General features: G+C 47.2%; 1 protein-coding gene across 3 annotated transcripts in view; it reads right to left on the bottom strand.

The window, feature by feature from the left end:
- The window catches only part of LRRC8D (leucine rich repeat containing 8 VRAC subunit D), a 122,719-nt gene extending 110,211 nt beyond the window's left edge, over positions 1-12,508 (bottom strand). The window contains exon 1 of one of the 3 annotated variants that reach the window (XM_030323737.1): positions 12,414-12,508. The gene's annotated coding sequence lies outside the window, so the exon portion shown is untranslated. Of the gene's footprint in view, positions 1-9,294; positions 9,579-11,512; positions 11,752-12,413 lie in introns of those variants that run through there. The other 2 variants (XM_030323739.1, XM_030323738.1) reach the window with 2 other exon arrangements.
- Positions 12,509-13,965: the final 1,457 nt, after the last annotated feature.

Raw genomic sequence — 13,965 nt, 5'->3', positions numbered from 1 at the left:
TTAAAATCCCACCTTGATCCTGAATTTAAAGCTGAGGTAATGTGGAAAGCAAAAGAGTTTCTAACGCCAATGTGAGGTCCTTGCCGGGTGAGAGGGCAAGAGGCAATAATGCAATCCTTGAAAGGACGGATCCTGAAGCAGCAAGGGCTTCGGTTCCCATCACTGCCCTGCTACTACCGCCAATACACGCCCGAGCTCCTTGACTGCTGCCCACGGTCACGGGGAAGTGCGTCCACACCGGGGCACTCTGCCTGTCGTGAGGGGCAAATGAGCTACTACATGCAAAGTGCTCCAAACAGTGCCAGGTGCGTGTGAGTACTTCATAGATGTTTCCTATTATTATTTCCAGAAGAGAATCGCTAAGATTGTGTTCTTTTCAAAGTGTATTTCATAAGAAGTTTCAAGAAGACTTCCTGTCCCATTTGTTGATCCATGATGCCCCACACCAGCACAAAGATTATTTACGAGTTTCACTTCCTGATAGGATCTTTCTGGGTTCCCATCTGTGGACTGGAGCCACTGGAAGAACAAACGGTGGAATTTGAAGAACTGTTCTTTCTCCCAGCAATAGTGCAAAGAAATCTGCACCCATTCTCTCAATACTACAAACTGGCTTCCATAAGGAGAAAAAACCCCGAAGACCTTCACTGCATTACCCTGATGCGAGGGCACATTTTTAAAATGGGTCTTCTATTCTGAAAGCAACCAAAGTGTTAAAAATTTAAAGTTTCACCAGCTGAGAAGGACATGGTTCAGCTCACCCAGGGATGACAGTCCTAAGGACTGGAATAGAACCTGCTGATGAATCAAAAGAGTTCTTTCCCAGAAAATGCTGAAATTCCAGGAACAATGTGCTATGCTCGGGATGATTAAGAGAACAATGCTTTTAAAAATCCCCCTCTCAGGCTAGGAGTCTAGCCTCCGCTACCAACAGAGATCAGCTAAAGTGTCACCTATCTGAACCTCTCCACTTTCAGAGAGGGCATTTGTTCGACCTATTCTAGGCGAACGACTGAAGGCTTCTCCCCAGAAGAGCAGATAAACCAGGCGGCAGCGTTAGTGGGGGTCACAGTGCAGGTCTGAGGTCGTGTCCTGCATGGAGGCACCCAGCCGGGGAGAAGGGGCGGCAAGTCAGCCTCCACTGTTCCCCAGCAGCAAGCCCCGACTGGACAGATGCGGTCGTGCTGTCGCTAACTTCACACGCGGGGGCGTGGGGGCTGCCGCAAGCCACGCTGAACATGCGAGCCCTCCACAAGCAAAACAAGCTGGAGCCCCGGGGAGCCGTGTGCGAGCTGGGGGGCCACCTCGCTCTGGATCCCAACACAGCCAACTTTCTGCAATGCAAACGCTTTCCCGGTTTCCTTTTTGGTACTGGCTGCTGTGCAGTGTCCTCTTCTGCTTCTACATTCTCCCTCCTCACATGAACCCTTCACCTTCCTTCTCACTCCGGTTCTCCTTTTGCAGAAGCCACAACACAAATTAATGCGCACACACTAGCAATGGTGAAAGAATGGCACTTTGCCCACCCACAGAGATCCCACACTACTTCTCAGTATGTATCAGGTCATGATTTTCCCTTTCTTGGGTAAGGACTCTCCTAACCCTGTCTTCCCTATCACCCCCAAATCAATTTTGAGATATAAATAAATGTTCCTCTTCCCTTATCTTTGGGGGGTAGATGATCTCTTTCTTCACTTCCCAAGTGGTACTCACCCCTCATTCTCTGCTCTTTGGCCCACTTGCCCCCTCAGCCCCCAGCTCTGAATCACTTTTGCCTAGCTCCTTCCCTCCCAAACTACACCGTTCTCCCTGAATCTGTTACTCCTCAAGCAAGACAACCCTTCAAATGCATTCACTTCAAACATACCAAATTTAAAGGGCAGAAACTGTTACCATCATTGAAAGTATGCGGCTTTTGAGTTTTTCTGCTTTATGTGTACATGGCCAGGGAGGGGGGTGGCGGTGGGGGGGGGGGTGCGAAGCACAAAGCAATGAAATCAAGTTTTGATTTGTTTCCACTTAAACTGATTTGCCAAGTGTGCTGTGGTTTTATTCACATCCTATGCTTCTGTTTACCTGGCCCCTTAGGGCTATCCATCTCTAAGGGCCTAAGGTTGCAGGCTGTATCTCAGCCCACAAAGCCATTTTGTTTGGTCGGCAGGAAGTTCTTATTTAAAATGTTGAGTTAGCTGATCTTTTAAAATCAGGAGATTTTAAAGTAATAATCCAGATTTTCTGGCTTACGGTGAAAAATCAGAAGATCTGGCAAGACTTGCCCACATTCCCATATGGCCAACAATTGGCTGCTGAACAGATCAGCTAAACAGAGCCCCTTCAGGCAGACCTGCATTTTCTAGTTCAGCCCTGGTCCAGCCCCCTCCCTCCTGACCACCCTACCCTGAGGCTGAAGACCAGCTGATGCACATCATCTTCCCTGAGGCCTGCTGCAGGCAGTGCTTAGTATTTGCCTGAGACCCGAGGCAGAGCTACCATCCACTCTAATGCTCCCTCTAGTTAGTGAAGAAACTACAGATGCAATTACCCAGTTTTGGCTCCATACAGATTTTGCCAGGTACAAATAACTTATAAGGAAAAGAACTTAGAACCAAGAGAAATGGGAAATGCCCCATAATAGAAAAATATTTGAAAAGAACTAGGCTAGAGAGAAAAGTGTTCCTCCCTCTGCCTTTCCCTCCCTCTCTGTACCTGTGTGTATAGGAAGAGGTGCATTTGTGAAATCTGTGTTAACGCTGCAGACCATTTCCTAATTTGTACTTTATTAGTGGTCAAATGCTAGTATGAAAAAACCGTGAAAGGAGAGATTCTAGCAGGATGAATTCACTCCGCTGAAATACTTATACTTGATCATAATAAATCTATATTAAGACAATATAAATACAGGATATAGGTATTTGGATATTAATTCATGGTCTATTTAGAGGAATACAGATATGATTATTTTTTTAATTGCATATATTTGTGATAGCAGTTGTTCAGCGAGCACTTGGGTATAACACCTTAATAAATATCAGCTACATCTTGACATATTTGTGTCCAGCTGTTACTGTAAGGCTGATCTCTTTAGGAGAAGGGCGCTTCATGTGTATGTACTATTACAAGTGGCATTCCATCACCAACACTGGTGACAAAACAGAATAGGGCTAGAGAAGTCACCAAAACAAGTGCTTTTAAATTACCCTCTCAATTCTAGGGTAAAGTTTCACTCAAATGGTATTATTTTGGTTGCTATTTTCTAAAACCCTGTGTGCTGGCGAGAACACTGTCCTAGAAACCAGAAGATGCAGGTGTCACTGGGGCTCAACTCTCTACGGCCTCTGTCCCCACGTTTCAGATCTGACCCCAGATCTGTCCATGACCTGGACAAGCTGCGAGGTCCCTCTAGACCTCAAAATCCCATTCTCTTTCTTGGCGTTTTTTGTTTTTTGTTTTTGGCAGGAATATGAATAGGTATTATAAAATGAATACAAAGAATACAAGAGTAATGAGAACAGTAGATAAGAGAACGGGCTTTGAAATAACAAGGCTAATTTCAAATTCCACTTCCACCATTTCTGTGTGATTTTTTTTACAAATCACATAACCTCTGAAGCCCCAGTTACCTCATCTGTAAGGTAGGATGTAAGTCTACCTTCCACTCAGGGTTGCTTCGAGGATGGCATGAGAATGCATGTAAATTTCAGGGCATACATTTGGACAATCAGAAAATGCCTAATTAATAGTTGTTAGTATTAATTTGGGGTAGTCCACACATTGTCCAATTACTTCTTGACCAGTTAAGTTAAAAAAACAAAACAAGGGGCGCCTGGGTGGCGCAGTCGGTTAAGCGTCCGACTTCAGCCAGGTCACGATCTCGCGGTCCGTGAGTTCGAGCCCCGCGTCGGGCTCTGGGCTGATGGCTCGGAGCCTGGAGCCTGTTTCCGATTCTGTGTCTCCCTCTCTCTCTGCCCCTCCCCTGTTCATGCTCTGTCTCTCTCTGTCCCAAAAATAAATAAAAAACGTTGAAAAAAAATTAAAAAAAAAAAAAAACCAAAACTAGTTACATCTGATAATAAATTGATTTTAAAAGCTTATTTAGTGGGGTGCATCATGGAGACCATTTTCCAAACAATTTCAATTTTTAAATATCTCTTAGAACTAAGCTTGGAACAATCAGTAAAGAGGATTTTGACTGATGGTATTTCATACACAGTGGGATGGCATGAATGTGTCCTGTCTCTACTGCATGAGATCTGGAGATCTGGTGCTTTCTGGTGATCAACATCCTTCAGAGGGGAGGGTGGTCTTGCGCTTCCTTTCTTCTCCCTCCTTTGTAGAATTAATTGCAGTGTTGGTGATCTGTTGACGCTAAGATTTAGCAATGGAATTTATGGGTTGCTGGGGAAGTGAAGCTTTCCTTGGCAGTGTTCCTAACTATTACCAGCAAGCAGAAGAGGAAAGTAAAAAAGGGTTTTAAGAAATGTTCATAATGGCATCTAACATGGATATCTGTGAGCCTTCACAACAGCAGGTGTCAACAGGAGGATAGGGACATCTTGAAAACCTCAGCAGTAGTAGTTCCCACACTTGATTTCATAGACCAGTAGAATCTTACAGGAAGGCTGTCATAAAACTGCCAGGGTTTGGGTGACCAAGAGATGACCTCAAAAAAGCGATCATCGCCATCCTTCACAAGAGGAAACAAAATTAACGCCTCAAAGTAGGAAGTACCCAAGATTTTTTAAAAAGACCTTTGAAATTGAATAAACTTAGCATTAAAATCAAAACTCAAGGTGGCGCAGTCGGTTAAGCGTCCGACTTCAGCCAGGTCACGATCTCGCGGTCCGTGAGTTCGAGCCCCGCGTCGGGCTCTGGGCTGATGGCTCAGAGCCTGGAGCCTGTTTCCGATTCTGTGTCTCCCTCTCTCTCTGCCCCTCCCCCGTTCATGCTCTGTCTCTCTCTGTCCCAAAAATAAAATAAACGTTGAAAAAAATAAATAAATAAAAAAAAAAATCAAAACTCAAAAGCTTGCTGCATTGCTTTTACTCTTTTACCCCACAGGCTGGTGCAACTGTCACCATGGAACCTGGAAACAACTGCTCAGGAACAGACTTCAAGTTGGTTCATTACGCCATCCAGTCTGGGGATGCAGCACCTCATGAAAACACCACGGGCCACCCTGTGAACCATCCACTGCCTTGGTCATCACCTTCCAAGGACACAGATGTATCCTTAAAGTTCTTTGTCTTAGTAACTAACTGTGAGCCTGTCAGCCACGAATGTTTCAAAACCTTTTGTCTTCAGTGGGGACCCAGACTTCTGTGTACAAAAGACAGTGAGTGGTTCTGTCTTGGCTCTACACATGGAATCACTTGGGGGGTGGAGGAGAGCTCGTTTCAACACGAAACTCCCCCCGCCCCCACTCCCCGGAGATTTTGATTCGATAGATGGGGCTTGAGTAACTTTAAAAATACTCCCCAGACTGACTCTGATGATAGCCAGGGTTGAGAAAAACTGGTGCCATATTTTTTTGCCTTCATCCTGAACTTGCGTATTATAAAGCTTTAACGTATACCTCTTCATGCATTCCTTCTGGCAACAGATATGAACAGAGGACCTGCCATGCATGAGGCACTAGGAAATCAGTGCAGAACAATACAGATATCTCCCCGCCCTTGCCACACTGACAAGTACTGGACCATAGAGACAAGGAAGCAGGCAACTGAAATACGACATTCAGGTTTGCTGGGATTAGGGGAACAATCAGGTTCTTCTATCCTTATCCTAACGGTTTCATGGGTTTCAATAATATCTCCTTGCAGTCTTCTTTCCAGATACTAAAAATCCCATTATTTTTTATTTTATTTTATTAAATCCCAATATTTTTATCAAAAAACAGACGGGGAAGGCCCTGTCCTCCTGGAGCTTCCATTCTAGCAGGAATGTCTATATTTTTTAGGTACCATTACATTGGTCGTTCCAGCTCCAGGGTCTTTCCTAAAGACCAGTGCCCATGCTTTGAACAAAGCACAGTGGAAAATCAAATAAGATTTTCTGTTTCGTTTCCAAAATCTTTTGTATGAAGCTTAGCATTTCCTGCCTTTTTTAACCTGCAAGAGCAAGTTGGGACAACACTGTGAAAGTGTTTTTGAAGTCCTTTCCTGGGTTTTGCCAGCAAAACACCCACCCTATGACAGTTCCGTAATTTCTAAGTACCTGACCTCATACTGCCCACAGAGAAACTCACCTGCAAATCTGCTGATGACTCATATATCCTAATACGGTTTCCCTGGAGTAAATCCCCATTGGTTACTTATTTCATAATTCAGAAGAGCTTGCTGTCATCTGTAAACTTAGAAATTCCACTGTGTGCTCCTTCTTCTGGATCAATTATGTAAATAAGGCCTGAGGGACCCACTGTTTACACACCTTCAAGCAGAGGAGAAATCTTTATCCTTAGCCTTTATTTGTGGCCTTTAAGGCAGATGAATTCTAATGCCTGCTCTGTCACCTCCTGGGTAAGCTACAGCTAATCACATCACCTCCCTGGGCCTGGATTTCCTCGATTTTACGGATACAAAATTCAAGTGTTGATACCTTCCATCTACAAAATTCTACCTTTCTACTCAAAATGATACTTCACATCTTTAATTCCAAGGTGGCTTCAAGTTCGGTATAGCCTTTGAAAGTCTACAAGGACAATACCTAAGGGCTTTCAAATATTTTCCCTCTCAAGAAATCTCATACCTTCACAAAACATCCCTTCTGCTCTCAGGAATATCTCTCACCTCCAGAGGACATGGAGAGGTTTCCCATGTGGACCAGAACAGAAGTGAGAGCGAACAGACCATCTGGACAGACAACACACCAGCAGGGGATCAGGGCATGATGGATATTCATAACAAAGAGGCTGTACTTGTTAGCTACAAGATCTGGAATTTTGTTCTAACACTCTCAAAACTGTTGGATGGCTACCATCCCAACCAAATCATTTGTTTAAATCTAGTTTATTGGATAGATCTAGAACATTTGAAGAACTTGGCACTAAGTTACTTACGCTTTCTGAACTGCCTGCTTCAAAAGACATCTGAGCGTGGTAATTTCCTAATGTCATTTCAGTGAAGACACGTGAAATCTGGTAAGTATGAAATTACACCAATGACAAGCTAAACCCTAATTCTGGGAAAAGGGCTTGTTTCTAAGCCCTAATCCTCTCTCCTGCCCCAAATGTAAACCTGTCACTAATTAAGTATTTTGAGCATACTAGCAAAAAGAAAAGGAAAAAAAGCTTAGCCCGAGTGGGAACCACGTTCATACGTGGTTTTTTCAATACCAGTTATCCTATTTATGTCCGCACAAATTTCAAAAGCAACTCTGATCTGGTAAGCTTCAGATTTGCACAGAACATTAGAAATTCTCTTCCAGATGTCTAAACAGAATTACAAAGACCCTAGAGGATGGAGTACAGATTTCAGAAGCTTGCAACTGACTCAAATAATTTCAAAAGGGCACCTCAGGTGCAAACATCTGCAAAAGCTAAATGCAATGTAGTCTGACCACAAACATAGATTCCTTAGAAGCCCCTGACCTAAGGGCCAATCAACCCCTAGAATTTACCTCCATCACTAAACACCTCAGCTCTCAAATAGGACCAGCAGTGCCAAACTACTGGGTTTCGTGCAGTATTAATACAAGTGACTATAAAGCTTTTGGCAAAGTCATCCTCTACTCCTCTCTCATAGGATTAGAAGGCAGAATCAAGACTTTAAAATCTCAAAAGGCCTGAGATTGGACCAAAATAAATAGGATACCACTGAACAGGGACAAAAACTAAAAACCGTCCACTCAATCTCACCTACACATACAAAAATCTGCCCAATGAATAGGGTCGCAGCAGCTCAACACCATATCTGGATGTTTTGACAGTTTGACTGGACAGAACCTACAGGTGAATCTGTGCTAGGTGCTGTTTTTTAAAAAAGGCAGTTTTGGGGATGCCTGGGTGGCTCAGTCGGTTGAGCGTCCAACTATGGCTCATGTCATGATCCCACGGTTCGTGAGTTCAAGCCCCACATCAGGCTCTATGCTGACAGCTCAGAGCCTGGAGCCTGCTTCAGATTCTGTGTCTCCCTCTCTCTCTCCCCCTCCCCCGCTCACACTCTGTCTCTCAAAAATAAATAAACGTTAAAAAAAAAAAAAAAGGCAGTTTTGTGGGGCACGTGGGTAGCTCAGTCAGTTAAGCATTCCACTCTTGATTTTGGCTCAGGTCATAATCTCACGGCTCATGAGATCAAGATCGAGCCCCATGTTGGGCTCTGGGCTCACAGGGCAGAGACTGCTTGGGATTCTCTTCCTTACTCTCTCTCTGCTCCTCCTCTGTGTGTGCACTCTCTGTCTCTCTCAAAATAAAATAAAAACTTTAAAAAAAAAAAGACAGTTGTTTAAATTGCAGTAAGTAGATGTTTATGCCTTGGTCTTAGGAAAAAGCTGTCCTACTATACTCTCTGTTGACCAGGCACACCTCAATTACCGTATTTAATTCCAGATACCATTACTCTCCATGAGAGACGCTGACAAACTAAAAAGACATCTAGAAACCATGTCCCACACAGGATTGTGAGAAGACGTTGACTATTTTGCATTGAGAAATGGGGAGAGAGACATCATACCGTCTTTGTGAATTCAAGAGGCTGTCCTCTGGATGTGGGAAGTTCCAGAGGCACAGAATCAACGGAACAGTTTCGAGGAGGCAGCCTTCAGCTCAAATAAAAATCACACATGGAATCCAAAGATATAATGACATGTCTTCCTAACTACAGGGTTCCCTGTACTTTCTAGGGGTTATTTAAAAAAAAAATTTTTTTTAATGTTTATTTATTTTTGAGAGAGAGAGCTAGTAGTGTGAGCAGGGGAGGGGCAGGGGAGGGGCAGAGAGAGAGAGAGAGAGAGAGAGAGAGAGGGAGAGGGAGGGAGACACAGAAGCTGAAGCAGGCTCCAGGCTCTGAGCTATCAGCACAGAGCCTGACAAGGGGCTCCAACTCACAAACCATGAGATCATGACCTGAGCGGAAGTCGGTTGCTTAACCGACTGGCTTTCCTCTAGGGGTGTTTAAACAGAGGCTGTCTAGCAAGTGTAAGAATTTACTAAAGAAGTTAGACCAGGACCTCTCTAAAATTCCAGTTCTGACTCCACGATTCCCCACCTACCCAGTATTATACTGCCCTGCTAACTGATCTGCCATGATTTCTCAAAAATGCCCTTTTCTTCTGATTAGGCTTTGCCCAGATCCTACTCACTTCAGGCCGAGCAGAGCACAGGTCTCCTAGATTGGCTTCCCAAACTTGACGTCCTCGCTCACCGGTCAAGAACCACCTCCTTCAAGGCCCATTCTGAGATGTAACTTTCCTTCACGGTGACCTTAACGTTTGCTGTCTCGAGCAGGGTTTCTCAACCCTGGCACTACTGACATTTCAGCCGGGATAGTTCTTTGTTGTGGGGGCTGTCCTGAGCATTGCAGGATGGATGTGCAGCAGGATCCCTGGCCTCTTTCCACTAGATGTCAGTAGCACCTGCCTCCAGGCTATGACAAAAAAAAAAAAAAAAAGTTTCCAGACATTGCCAAATGTTTGCTGGGAGGCAAAGTCACCCCTTGTTGAGAACCACTCTTCTTGAGGCAAATGATTAGCATCACTGACCTGTGTTTCATGTTTTCCACTAACTAGATCTCCCCTAACTCCATCAGTCTTGTTCTCTGCTCCAGCCAGGCAAACCTATTTACTATATTTGACTTGGGACAAAGCTCACTGCTTCCCCTAAAACATGCTCCTTCCCCCTTCCCCAAAGCACACAATACTTTTATCTGGCTCCAAACACCCTTTCCATTTCAGTATTCCTTGACCTCCTAAAAAATGCAATCCTTTGCTTCTGGTGGTGTCCTCACTTGTATCTGTCTTACCTGCCCTCTATTTGTGCAAGAATCTTCTCCTTCCTTGTTAGGGAACCACAACACCCACTCTGGTTTTCCGCTTGCTGCTGGCACTCAATTAAGTGACTGGTGTTTCTTAGAATGTCAAGTATCAGCTCCAATTATGTATGAAAAGTACGTGAAATCCCTTACCAACTACCACTTCAAGAGCATGTGTGATCATGAGTACACAGTTTGAACAAAACTTTTGACTTCTTCACAGATAGTGCCAATTTACCTGTGTTACTGAGATTGAACCAAGTCTAACTTCCATCATACAGCTACCAAAACAGTTTAGCTACCAGGACATGACAAACACATCAACATTTTGTGAAATTAATTTTAAAAAGCTCATCACAGTATAAAAGCGAAGGGAAAACGGCAAAGTGTTGATCAAGTTTTTGAATTCTGTAAACCTTGGCAAGGAGAAAAAGATATGAATATGGCTCAATACTTTAACTGTTGCATCATACACTACTCAACATGGTAACAGAAGAGACTGGGGGACTGGGTCACCTAAGGACACTTTCCTCTGCAAACTTCTAACGTGTTGAGTTTTAATCAACAAAGTACACACTCACACACCGTCAATAAAAACGAGACAAACCTAAGATAAAATGTTCAAATATGTAAGTAAACCATGCCAATTCAAGATTTGCATTTTCTTTCAGCTCCGTGGATTACCTAATCATTTTACAGGAGACTCCTTAAATAACCTACGGAGACCAAACACTCCAAATCAACTGTGCTGGATCCTTATTTTAACTCATCTCAGGATCTTTCCTCTCTTGCTTTTGCACTTTAACAGGATTTTAATCAACTGATGTGGAATACAAGAGAAGTGACAACTCTAACCCTTTCCTAGCTGATGGCAGGGGTTTGGCCAGTATTTATGGACAGTAAAATGAAATGCTGTCTACGGACCTCCTTTACTAGCCATGGATTCTTCCCACAGGTCTGTAAAGAGCGGCCGGGGGGGGGGGGGTGGGGGGTCCCAGAAGCTTTGGTGGGGAAGGTCTGAATCACTGTCATTCTTGGCACTTGGAAGTGCCCTTTGGTTGTTTATGAGGCAAACAGCCGTCACCATTACTGCAGACAGTAACTCCTCGCCTGTCCAGACTCTTCCAAAGTCCAGCACAGAACACAAAATAGGTGCTCAATAAGAGCGGCCTGAATGGAATTTTATTTTCAAAGCTCAGGAAAGTTTCCAGAAGCCTGCTCTCTTTTTACTCAGTTATCTTTCAAAATATATCCTCACAGATTTGCCCAACAAGAAATATTTTTGAAATTCAAGGAAGAAAAAGGAGGAAATTTGCAAAGCAGAAGGAGCCATGTATGAGCCCAAGTAGCTCAAGTTGGGCCCCACAATTGGCTAGGACTCCCCAGTACTATTCCCCATCTCTCGGCCTACCTCTTGAGCGCTCGCTCCCTCACACCTTTGCGTTGTTTCCGTCCTGAAGCCTCACCTCCCCACCTTCTGCCACACAACCCCCAGCTGCGTACCCACTGGGACCGCAAATCCCACCTCTTCCTCTCCAGCAGGGACCTACCTCTCCTCCCTCGACCTGCGGCAGCTCTCCTTCACTGCGGCTGGCTTTTTAAGAAACACAACACAGAAAACAAAACAAAACAAACAAAAAAAAAAACCAGCCCTCCAAAAAAACCAAAAGCCTAATTTGTTTATCCCCACGGGAGACCCCAAATGAGGGGGGACATTAGGAGGAAGGCCTCTATCAACCCTCCAGTAAGCAACTTCCCCCAATCCTCCTTCCCAAGCCCCTGGCCAGGATTCGAGCAGAAGTCCAGTTCCCAAGTGCCCACGCCTTCAAACAAGCTAGAAGCGGATTATACCGGTACCCAACCCGGAGATGGCCCGCGGCGGGCAGGGTGCACCTGCGGGCCCCCGGCTCCCTCCCTCCGGCGCGGGGGGCGGGGCGCGGCCCTCATTCCCCGCCCAGCCCACCCGGCGCGGGAAGCAGGCGAGGGGGAGGCGTTTCACGAGAAGTTAAAGGGCTCACCTTCTGGGCTCCCGGCCAGCAAGGCCAGACACCAAACACCCACCTCCGGGAGGAATCAGCGGAGCCGAAACCGGGACTCCCCGCCCTCCCGACTGCGCGGACGGGGGCGAGGGGAGGGAGCGCGCGCGAGGGGGAGCTGGAGGGAGGCAGTCCACACTCTCCTCTCTCAGGGCCCACCGCCGGCGGCCGAGGCTTCGGCGGCGCCCGCCGCTCCAGTTGCCCAGAGCGGCGCAATCTTCCGGGCCCGGGCGGTCGCAGACGGGAACCCAGCGCGGCCCCGCGCGCCGCCCGCGCCCCCTCCCCCCTCCACCGCCCCTGCCCCTCGCTGCCAGTTCCCGGCCGTGGGGCAGGACGCCTGCGCCGGGGGCGCGCGCTTCGGCTCCGGGGCGGCTCCCACCTGCGCGGCCCCGGCCCCGGCGAGGCTAGCACTAACCTTGGGGGGCAGTCGGGGCAGCTTGGCCGCCGAGCCACGGCTTATGCTGAGGCGGGAGGTGGCGGCATCACCTGCGGCGGGCGGCGGCTGCACCGGGACGCGCCGGGGCGGCGAAGGCGCGCGGCGCCCTGGACCCTGCTCCCGAGGCCCCGCCCGCGGCTGCCACCTCGAAGCGCGGCGGAGGAGCCGGGGCACCACGGGCGGCGGCAGCGGCGACGACGGGAGCAGCAGCACATGACTCTGTAACGGGGGGAATTAGACAAAGCGTAACATGGACTCCGGGCCCGTGCAGGCGCTGCAGCTCCGGGACCAACCGCAGCCAGCGAGCGCCGCGACTGGCTCGGCCACAGCCAATGGGGCGGGCCGGGGCCTCCATGTGACGGCGAGCACTTTCCCCTGGCCGCCCTGCCGCGCCCGCGGAGGGTCGGGGCGCTTCCGCAGCGGGCCGAGCTCACCGGAGGGGGCTAGCGGCCAGTTAGGTGGCCAGGGTCGGGGATTGGTGGCGGGAGGCTGCTGGCCGCCGAACAGGTGCATGGGGCGGGGAAGATCGCTGTCGCCTGAAGACTTACCTGTCAAACGCCTACCTGAGCAGGGCGCGGAGCCAGGCAGACGCTGTCGCCTGGAGGGAGCGGGGCAAGGTCAGCAACCTTCGCCCTTCCTGGGTCTGTCCTTTTGACTAAAACTCTGATATTAAGACATGGGGAGAAATGCAGTGACATGGTAGGGGGGAATTGGCGTAAAAGTCGTTTAAGCAGGCTCTAGTCTAAGGAGCTAAGTACTTGCCTCGGATTCGTGGCACTCACAACTTTATCTTGGCACGAATAGCTTCTCGACTTCATTTGTTCCGTCTCTGCTATTAAAGATATATTGGAGAGTCGGTTCTTGTTTTAATCCGAGTCTACTCTCTTTTCCCCATTCCTTTTTACCAAACTTATCTTGTGCCTGAAGCAGGCAGGTGAACGGCTGCCCTCTGCTAAGGACTGTCCTGCTAAGGCTGTCCTCTGTTCCCCAGCCTGATAGTTTTCCCTCTTGTTTTTGTTGTAAGATTGAAATGTGTTTCCCCTGTTTCTCGTGGGGAGAAGCAGGGATAAACAAGTAAAGCCAGGAGGGATGTTTGGAATTGGTGCTTCATAACAAGTCAAGTGGCTTCAGCCCAGTACTTCAATATCTCCTTTTATCTGAATCCACCCATTTCTGTGAACAACGGAAAGTCTCATCTCTGTTAAGGTCTCTCCATGTCAGTGAATGTTCAGTCAACATTAACTCCGTGTTCCCATGTTTTTTGTAAACATGTGGCACAAAATGTGACAGGTACTCGGGTGGGTGTATGTTTAGATATAGGATATAGGCAGGCCTTAGAAAGAGTGGTTGGTTTTCTAGGTTTCAGGAAAGGCTTCCGAGAGAAGAGGGTGATTAGAACCGACCCTGGAAAGGGAGCCTTTGTTGATCAGGCCCTGGAAGCGAAGACCAGCCGTGGCAGGGAGGAGCATGAACAGAGGTCCAGAGCACACTCGAGGGACTGTCCTAGATGAATTACCACATGACACTAGAT

The sequence above is a fragment of the Lynx canadensis genome, chromosome C1 (assembly GCF_007474595.2).
Source record: "Lynx canadensis isolate LIC74 chromosome C1, mLynCan4.pri.v2, whole genome shotgun sequence".
Classification (NCBI taxonomy): domain Eukaryota; kingdom Metazoa; phylum Chordata; class Mammalia; order Carnivora; family Felidae; genus Lynx; species Lynx canadensis.
This window is presented reverse-complemented; position numbering and strand designations above follow the sequence as displayed.